This window comes from Lontra canadensis, unplaced genomic scaffold (genome assembly GCF_010015895.1).
Source record: "Lontra canadensis isolate GAN:19392208 unplaced genomic scaffold, GSC_riverotter_1.0 scaffold89, whole genome shotgun sequence".
NCBI classification, from domain to species: Eukaryota; Metazoa; Chordata; class Mammalia; order Carnivora; family Mustelidae; genus Lontra; species Lontra canadensis.
The window spans coordinates 36,101-46,269 of record NW_022631083.1 but is presented as its reverse complement, the minus strand read 5'-3'; the positions used below and the strand labels follow the sequence as shown (position 1 = coordinate 46,269).

General features: G+C 36.2%; 1 long non-coding RNA gene across 2 annotated transcripts in view; it reads left to right on the top strand.

Annotated features, from left to right (window-relative positions):
* The window catches only part of LOC116854226, a 29,493-nt gene extending 28,299 nt beyond the window's left edge, over positions 1 to 1,194 (top strand). For both annotated transcript variants that reach the window (XR_004380115.1, XR_004380116.1), the window contains exons 3-4: positions 64 to 101; positions 811 to 1,194. This is a non-coding gene — a long non-coding RNA (uncharacterized LOC116854226). The remainder of the gene's footprint in view (positions 1 to 63; positions 102 to 810) is intronic.
* The last annotated feature ends 8,975 nt before the right edge of the window (positions 1,195 to 10,169 follow it).

Genomic DNA, 10,169 nt, shown 5'->3' with positions numbered 1-10,169 from the left:
TTTCCTTTCCTTTCCTTTCCTTTCCTTTCCTTTCCTTTCCTTTCCTTTCCTTTCCTTTTCTAGCATGTTTCATAAGCAAGGATCAAAGAAACTGTCTACAGGTTAGGACACGGAGGTGTATATTCTGATTTTTAAGAGATTTTTTTGGCTATATTGATAGGCTTTTGAGTCATTTGACAGTAAATTTCTTTTTCATCAAACCTACTATAGGACCTACATGATTATTTTGAGGTTATAGTTTAACTTAAAGTTTTAGTGTTCTCACTTGTATGTAAGCATCACTTAAGGATGTAGAAGTTTTCTTCTAGTTAGAGCTATCAAAAGCGTCACAATAAATTTCTGGGAAAGCAGGAAGAGTAGATAATGTGGGTACTGTGATAATGGGGTTTGGTTTTTGGAAAGATTCCTATGAAATTTACAGGGAAGATTATTAGTATTTTTTTGTACGATTGTCTTTTACTTTTTAACCCTTGACTGGTATATGAATTAACACTGAGAAGTTAACACTAGAAATGGCAGTTCAAAGAATGGATGTATGGGTGTGTAAATGACATGAAAATAATTTGGAATATGATATTGGTACTTAAATCACAGTAAATGGGCTGAGGAAGTAAAATTATGGTTTTGTTGTTGTACTGTAAATATATCTGGTTTTTATAGTTTGAAGATACTTAGTATCTGGCTCATGGAATTGTTTTTCATGGATACGGTAGAATACTTGACTGGAAGGGTGATATCCATCTGTCCTGATGCATGGCTTTGTGATAACTGTTTATTTCCATTTGCAATCTACCCTCTGCACTGTCCCAGGTGGTGAACATGTGTACAAGAGGACCATCTATACCTTCTGCGGTGGTACCATGCACAGCATCACCTATTTCCTGTCATTATTTCCCCTTTTGGAAGCTCATTGCATCTTTATAACTCAAAAGGCACAAGTTTTATATATGTACCACCAGGAATAGAAGTGATCTGCTTTTTGGCAAGTAATTGCCCAGAATGTTAAGTACTTTTTTGTTCTCTGAATATATCTTATGCTTTCCTCTATTGTTGTTTACCTCATTGATTTTTTTTCCCTCTATGTTTTACATTAGAAGCGGGAATAAGATATGTGTGTGGTAAATATAATTAATGCAATCCCATGGACACTTGGTCCCACTAAAGCATTCTAACCAGGATTTGTCACAAGCCGAGTACCTCCCATAAGCCAGTTTGGATACCATTTGTAAAATACTTTATTTCTCATCATGAGCCCACAGTTTTTAGAGCAGTCCCCAAAATAGATCCTTTTAAAACATTTCTGTTTCATGCAAATAGACCATTTATAGTTTTACTTTTTATGGCACCTACTAGGTCTCCCTCTAGAACAGGATCTGAGCCTGACCATAGTTGATGTTTTCCTTAGTGCCCAAATTTAAGACTCAGATGCTATCACAATTCCAGCTATGTAAGGAAGATCCAGACTGTAGAACACACAGTTCTCTCATTTTCTTGCCATCACTGGAATTGGACCAAAAAACCCAAGCTGCGAAGATATTTTACTTTCATTCACATTATCCTGATTTTCATTTGTTTTCTGTTTAACCTAAATGGGCTTAGTATTGATCACTGTGTTTTTTGGAAGTTTTAACTGAATTTTCTGGAGCATAAACTACACTGTCATCAGAGAACTACTAAGTGCATTGCCCAACCTGTCTCAATAGACAAGTTTGACCCCTAGTACATTGAATCAGGGCCAAAAGGGATGAATTGGTTATTAAACAATTTAGAACAAAATGTGGTCATTCATCCTCTTGCATTCCTACTTCTTAAGTGTGTCAAGAGTTAATCAGTTGTGCTAGTGGTGTATAACATTTCTAAGCTTATATATAAGTTTATCTGGAATGTATTTTATAAATATGACATTATGGTTTTGCAATTATATTTTTTCTTTAATATATTGTGGACATATTTCTAAACCAATAAATGAAGCTTACCTACAAACATTTAATTGGTTATAAAGTAGATATAATGGGTTTATCCATTTCTCTATTTTGGGAAATACAGATTAAACCTTTATTTTTGCTGCTACATAAAATGTTTTAATGTATATAATTATATATATATATATATATATATGCACATATATATATATACAAAAATATATATGTACATATATATATAATATTAAAACACTTGGTCTTCTATGTCTGTAAGATAGATTTCTAGTTGTGGCATTGTTGGATCATCAGCTCTGCATACTTTTAATTTCAGTAGATACTGTGAAATTGCCAGCACATAGCTATGGTGTAATGGCTGTGCTAATTTTCATAAAAACTTATATAGGATATATATTATCAATCCATTAAGTTTTCAACCAATCTAATAGGTGAAAACCATATTTTTAACTTAGGTCTTAAATAGTACCTGGCCATGGATTAAAAAAAAGACCATAAATGTTATGTTTTTTTATTTAAGAAAGAAATAAAAATAGTACACATTTCCTCCAATCACAAGAGTCATCCTGTTTGTTTAGAGGTAGAAACCATTGACCTTTTCTCGGTGGAGGGGTTCTTGGAGGTATATAAGCTTCTTTTTTTTTAAGATTTTATTTATTTGTCAGAGAGAGAGAGTGCACAAGCAGGGGGAGTGACAGGCCAAGGGAAAAGCATGCACCCTACTAGACAGGGAGCTTGACACAGGGCTGGATCCCAGGATGCTGGGATCATGACATGAACTGAAGGCAGACATTTAAATGATTGGCCACCCAGGATCCCCAGTACATAAGCATACTGTCTTAAGCATACCTTATGCCGGTAGTATTTTTTTTTTTACTTTTTATGTTTGAAATAATTTTAGATTTAGAGTTGCAAGAATCATATAGAGATCTCTTTCAGATGCTCTTACCCAGACTTTTTTTCTACATTGTTTTGTTCTTTTTTTCTTGCTTTCCTGCTCTTCCTCCTTCCCTCTTTTTTTCTGTCTCTTCTCTCTCTCTCCCACCTTTGTAAGTAAGATAGAGATTTTATGTCATTGTATCCCAAAATGTCTCAGTATTGACTTTCTGAGACTCTGGTACAGGTTTTTAAATCAGGAAATTTATTAATAGTACCAACATATTACATTAATAGATAGTCTGTTATTAGATTTCACCAGTTCTAATACTATTCTTTATGGCAATTTCTTTCATCCTTCAGGACCTGGAAAAAAGATTATGTATTGTGTTCAATCAAGTGTCATGTTTCTTTAGTCTCACTTAATCTGGAGCAGTTTCTCATTCATTTTTGTGTTTTGATGACATGAGTATTCTTTAAAAAGTATTGGCTAATAGTTTTTTAAAAGATCCCTCAAATTTGAATTTTTTTGTTTCCTCCTGAATAGGTTTAGGTTCTACAATTTTGTCAAGCATATTTCAGACTTATGTCTCTCCACTTCAGTGATTCACAACAGGTGGAAAATTATACCTCTTTTCCTGTTACTAATGACATTAATTTTGATCACTTGGTTCAGTTGACGTGCACTAGATTTATCCACTTTAAAGTTAACATTCCTTTGTAATTAGTAAATATTCTGTAGGGAAACTATGTAAATTTCCTATTTATCATCAAACTTTTATGCTAGTAGTTTTAATAGTTATAGGTGATTCTTAGGTGGAATCATTGGTGATTTTTCAAAATCTTTTATTGGTTGTGTATCTTTTCTCACAGGAGGAATTTGTGTGTAATGGCTTATGGGAAATTTTCAACAAAATGTTTACTGAAAATACTTAATGAAAAAATGAGATGGTGATCCACAGGACAAAGCAGGGAATGAGTTAATTAAAGGATTTGATGAAGCTCATCTCTAAACTATGGTCTGAAATGCAGGTGGCAGGTAGAACTTTTTTAGAGGTGGTTGATGAAATGCATTCACATCACAGAGAAGAGCATGTTATTGTTTTGTGGTTGAAAGTTTTTATTTATTTGACAGAGCGATAGGGAGAGAGAGATAATGAGCAGGGGGAGTGGCAGGCAGAGGGAGAAGGATAAGCAGGCTCCCTGCAGAGTAGGGGGAGCCTGATGCTGGCTCTGTCCCTGGACCTGAGGATCATGACCTGAGCTGAAGGCAGCACTTCACCAACTGCACCACTCAGGTGTCTGAGAAGAGCATGGTTTTTAACAATAAGTTCCAGCAAGGGAATGTGATGGTGCTATCATTATTGGCAGGGTGTTCAGCAGTGTTCTGTTTTTTTTTTTTTCTTTGAACTGACTGTGAGGCAGGGCAGTGGAGTTGGTTCAGATGCATCTGATATTTTGTGTAGATGTAAATCAATAGTTTTTCTCCTTTGTTGTCATTATTTTTTTAAGTTGCCATAACCCTTTACAGAGTCTGAGATTGAGGGTGAATGAACTTTATTTGAGGTGCTATTTAAAGATGTACCTTCAGTTTTTTTTATTTATGTTATAACTCATTATTTCTCCATCCCTCTGTAGTGCTGTCTGCAGATGATACAGACAATGCAGTGGTTATGTTGGCTAAAACCTGTATATCCCTAAATTCTGTTCTGTGTTGTCTGTGACAGGGGAATTTTAAGAAGTCTATTCACGGGACGCCTGGGTGGCTCAGTGGGTTAAGCCGCTGCCTTCGGCTCAGGTCATGTTCTCAGAGTCCTGGGATCGAGTCTCGCATCGGGCTCTCTGCTCAGCAGGGAGCCTGCTTTCCTCTCTCTCTCTCTGCCTGCCTGTCTACTTGTGATCTCTCCTCTGTCAAATAAATAAATAAATCTTTAAAAAAAAAAAAAAAAGAAGTCTATTCACAATCATAAATTTCATGCTATTTAAAGGAAGGTTTCCAGAATAAAGATGTTTTAAGTTTCCAAAAATGACTTGGTTGAATTAATGAAATGTTTTTAGTCATCTGAATATGATTTTCAAAGGCAGGCTTAGTGTTGCTGAAGTGCAGGTCCCCTGATATGAGTAGAAACATCATACCAATTTATAAATTGTAAACTAAAGCAATATATGTATAGAGGCATGGATATGGCCCAAGGCTTTGGATCAAAATGGTAATCTGAATACTCCCCACTTCCCATATCAAACTGTGTACTGTCTTTAGTGACAAGCTTGTTAACAGAGGCTCAGCCAATAGTCTCATAAAATATATAAAGAAGAAAACAGAAGTAAGGACAAAATTAATGATTGAAAATAAGTGAAATATAAACTAAATGAATATGCAAATTGGTAAATAAATAACCAGTGAAGAAATTTTCTCATGTAACAAGGGCAAAACAGTGTAAGAAGGCAGCCAGTGTCCAAGAGTATTGTTACTGTATTAATATAAATATTGCTACTTTTATATATAGCATAATAAGGGTATCTTAGAAAATTTGAAATCTGCCTGGCTAAAACATATCCTCCTCTCTTTTATGAGGCCAAATGTATCAGATTATTGTTTTGGTATTGCTGTGATTAAGACCAGTTTTACTACCACATCCATAAATTGAGCCTCCATCTAGCAAACCCTTATAATTTCCATGATGTGTAGTGAGTTTTAAAAATAAATAAATCACAAGAGGAGAGCATGTTACAATTTAATTATGCTCTGAGATGATAATAGAAACTGTGCTGCCGGGGCACCTGGGTGGCTCAGTGGGTTAAAACCTCTGTCTTCAGCCCGGGTCATGATCTCAGGGTCCTGGGATCTAGCCCCGCATAGGGCTCTCTGCTCAGCAGGGAGCCTGCTTCCACCTTTCTCTCTGCCTGCCTCTCTGCCTACTTGTGATCTCTCTCTGTGTCATAAATAAAAAATAAAATCTTAAAAAAAAAGAAAGAAATTGTGCTGCCAAAAACTTTTTGATACAGGAAGAGTAGAGTAGTAGTAGAATAGTACCAAAGGAAACTCAGCCTCTCAAATTTCAGACCTAAATGGAATCCATATGTCCTTACCATGGAGAAGAGTGCAAGGGGGCAATGTAGCTGGGTCTTTTCATCTAACAAGGCATTTTCAAGGTAGCAGCCTATGAATTTGAAATAGGAATGCAAATGAGAGTAAGCACATGGCTGACTTCAGAACACTGAATTCCCCTTACAGAGAGGCCTAGTGATTAGTATAAAGTCTCTCCAAACAGGGTGAAGCCTTTTCCTCCCAGAGGGAGCAGTGTGAAGTGACTAGAAAGAAGCAGTAGCTACTCTTCGCTCCTTATGTCTCTTGAGTTTTGTTACTTTGATAAATTGTTTGCACAAAAGTCTAGGCCTGTGGCTTTTCTGGTAACTAGTTTAATAGGATAGAACATGAAGTTAGTTCCAAGGAAAAACTCTGCAATTGGTTAAAAATACTACAGTTTTGACAGTGTGAAATAATAATTTAATTTATATTTTTCTACATAGTTCATCATATGAGATTATGTAATGGTCACATTACTCTTTATTTAAATTTACACAAAGTAAATTCTAATTTTTTTTAGTAAATTCTAAATTTGATATGTCATTTATCTTCAAAAATTATAGACCAATGAAATCTTCCATCCCATAATTTCTCATTTAACATTTTCTTAATTAATTGATTAATTAATTTTTGAGTGTTCCAAGATTCACTGTTTATGTACAACACCCAGTGCTCCATGCAATATGTACCCTCTTTAATGCCCAACAATAAGCTCACCTAACCCCCCCCACCTTCTTCCCCTCCAAAACCCTCAGTTTGTTTCTGAGTCCAGTCTTTCATGGTTCCTCTCCCCGCTCCGATTTCCCCCAACTCACTTTTCCTTTCCTTCTCCTAATGTGTTCCATGTTATTCCTCATGTTTCACAAGTAAGTGAAACCCTATGATAATTGACTTCCTCTGCTTGACTTATGTCACTCAGCACACTCTCCTCTAGTCCCATCCATGTTGATGCAAGTGTTGGATATTCATCATTTCTGATAGCTGAGTAGTATTTCATTGTATATATGGACTACTACTTTTGTATCCATTCATCTGGTGAAGGGCATCTTGGTTCTTTCCACAGTTTGGCTATTGTGGCCATTGCTGCTATGAACATTGAGGTACAGATGGCCCTTCTTTTCACTACATCTGTATCTTTGAGGTAAATACCCAGTAGTGCAATTGCAGGGTCATAGGGTAGTTCTATTTTTAATTTCTTAAGGCATCGCCACACTGTTTTCCAAAGTGGCTGCACCAACTTGCATTCCCACCAACAGTGTAAGAGGGCTCCCCTTTCCTCACATCCTCTCCATTTGTTGTTTCCTGTCCTGTTAATTTTGGTCATTGTAACTGGTGTAAGGTGGTATCTCATATGGTTTTGATTTGAATTTCCCTGATGACTGATGATGATGACCATTTTTTCCTGTGTCTGTTAGCCATTTATATGCCTTCATTGGAGAATGTCTGTTCATGTCTTCTTCCTAATTTTTGACATGATTATCTGGTTTTTGGGTGTTGAGTTTGAGGAGTTCTTTATAGATCTTGGATATCAGCCCTTTGTAGTGTTATTAGTGAATATCTTCTCCCATTCCATGGGTTGCTTCTTGGTTTTGTTGACTGTTTCCTTTGCTGTGCAGAAGCTTTTCATCTTGATGATGTCCCAAAAGTTCATTTTTGCTTTTGTTTCTTTTGCCTTTGGAGACGTGTCTTGAAAGAAGTTGCTGAGGTCGATGTCCAAGAGGTTACTGCCTACGTTCTCCTCTAGGATTTTGATGGATTTTTGTCTCATGTTGAAGTCTTTCATCCATTTCGAGTTTATCTTTGTGTATGGCCTAAGAGAATGGTCAAGTTTCATTCTTTTATACATAGCTGTCCAATTTTCCCAGCACCCTTTATTGAAGAGACTGTCTTTTTTTCCACTGGATATTTTTTCCCTGCTTTGTTGAAGATATATTTGGCCATAGAGTTGAGGGTCCATATCTGGATTCTCTACTCTGTTCCGCTGGTCTATGTGTCTGTTTTTGTGCCAGTACCATGCTGTCTTGGTAATTACAGCTTTGTAATAAAGTTTGAAATTAGACAACATGATACCCCCAGCTTTGTTTTTCTTTTTCAACATTTCCGTAGCGATATGGAGTCTTCTGGTTCCATACAAATTTTAGGATTGTTTGTTCCAGCACTTTGAAAAATGCCGGTGGAATTTGGATCAGGATGGCATTGAAAATATAGATTGTTCTGGGTAGTATAGACATTTTAACAATATTTATTCTTCTGATCCCTGAGCATGGAATGTTTTTCCATCCTTTTGTGTCTTCTTCAATTTTTTTCATGAGTGTTCTGCAGTTCCTCGAGTACTGATCCTTTACCTCTTTGGTTAGGTGTAGTCCAAGATGTGTTATGGTTCTTGGTGCTATAATAAATGGAATCGATTCTCTAATTTCCCTTTCTATACTTTCATTGTTAGTGTATAAGAAAATAAATGATTTCTGTGCACTGATTTTCTGTTCTGCCACATTAAAGAATTGTTTTGTGAGTTCTAGTAATTTAGGGGTGGAATCTTCTGGTTTTCCACATAAGGTATCGTGTCATCTGCAAAGAGAGAATGTTGACTTCTTTGAAAATTTGAAAACTTTTATCCTTGATGTCTGATTGCTGTTGCTAGGACTTCTTATGTTGAACACCAGTGATGAGAATGGGCATCCTTGTTGTGTTCCTGCTCTCAATGATAAGACTCAGCTTTTCCTCATTGAGAGTGATACTTGCTGTGGGTTTTTCATGGATGGATTTTATGAAGCTGAGGAATGTTCCCTTTATACCTACACTCTGAAGAGTTTTAATCAGGAAAGGATAACTATATTTTGTCAAATGCTTTTTCTATATCAATTGAGAGGACCATGTGTTTCTTCTCTCCTCTTATTTATTTGTTCTATCACATTGATTGATTTGCAAATGTTGAACCACCCTTACATCCCAGGGATAAATCCACCTGGTCATGGTGCATAATCTTTTAAATGTATTGTTGGATCATGTTATCTATGATCTTATTGAGAATCCTGGCATTCATACTCATCAGGGATATTGGTCTGAAATTCTCCTTTTTAACAGGTTCTTTGCCTGGTTTTGGGATCATGGTAGTGCTGGCTTCATAGAAAGAGTCTGGAAGTTTTCCTTCTCAACTTTTTTGAAACAGCTTCAGGAGAATAGACATTATTTCTTTTTTGAATGTTTGGTAGAATACCTCAGGTTGTCCATCAGGTTCTAGTTTTGGGGGAGTTTTTTGATCACCGCTTCAATCTCATTACTAGATATTGGTCTATTCATGTTGTCATTTCTTCCAGTTTCAGTCTTGAAAGTTTATAGGTTTCCAGGAATGCATCCATTTCTTCTAGGTTCCTTAACTTATTGGCATATAACTAACTGTTGATAATAATTTCTGATGATTGTTTCTATTTCCTGGGTATTAGTTTTCATCTCTCCCCTATCATTCATAATTTTATTAATTTGGGTCCTCTCTTTTCTTTTGGATTAGTTTGGCCAGTGGTTTATTGGCCTTATTAATTCTTTCAAAGAAAAAGCCTGTAATTTTCTTGATGTATTCTACTATATCTCTGGTTTCTAACTCATTGATCTCTGCTCTAACCTTAATTATGTCCCTTTCTGTGCATGGGATTGGTTTAGTTTGTTGTTGATTTTCCAGTTCTTTGAGGTGTAAAGAGAGTTTGTGTATTTGGGATTTTTCAGTTTTTTTGAGTGAGGCTTGGATGGCTATGTATTTTCCGCTTAGGACCGCCTTTGCCATACCCATAGGTTTTGGACCAATGTGTCTTCATTCTCGTTGGTTTCCATGAATTGCTTAAGTTCTTCTTTGATTTCCTGGTGATGTGAACGTTCTTAAGCAGGGTGGTCTTTAGCTTCCAGGTGTTTGAATTCCTTCCAAACATTTTCTTGTGGTTGAGTTCTAGTTTCAAAGCATTGTGGTCTGAGAATATGCAGGGAATAATCTGTCTTTTGGTATGAGTTGAGCCCTGATTCATGACCCAGTGTGATCCAGTATGTGGTCTATTCTGGAGAAAGTTCCATGTGTGCTAGAGAAGAATGAATATTTGGTTGTTTTAGTTGTTCTGTATATATCTATGAGGTCTATCTGGTCCAGGGTGTCATTCAAAGCTCTTTTTTCTTTGTTGATTTTCTGCTTTGATGATCTGTCTGTTGCTGAGAGTGGCTCGTTAAGATCCCCTACAGTTAATGTAGTCATATCAGTATGACTTTTTATTTTGATTAGCAGTTGG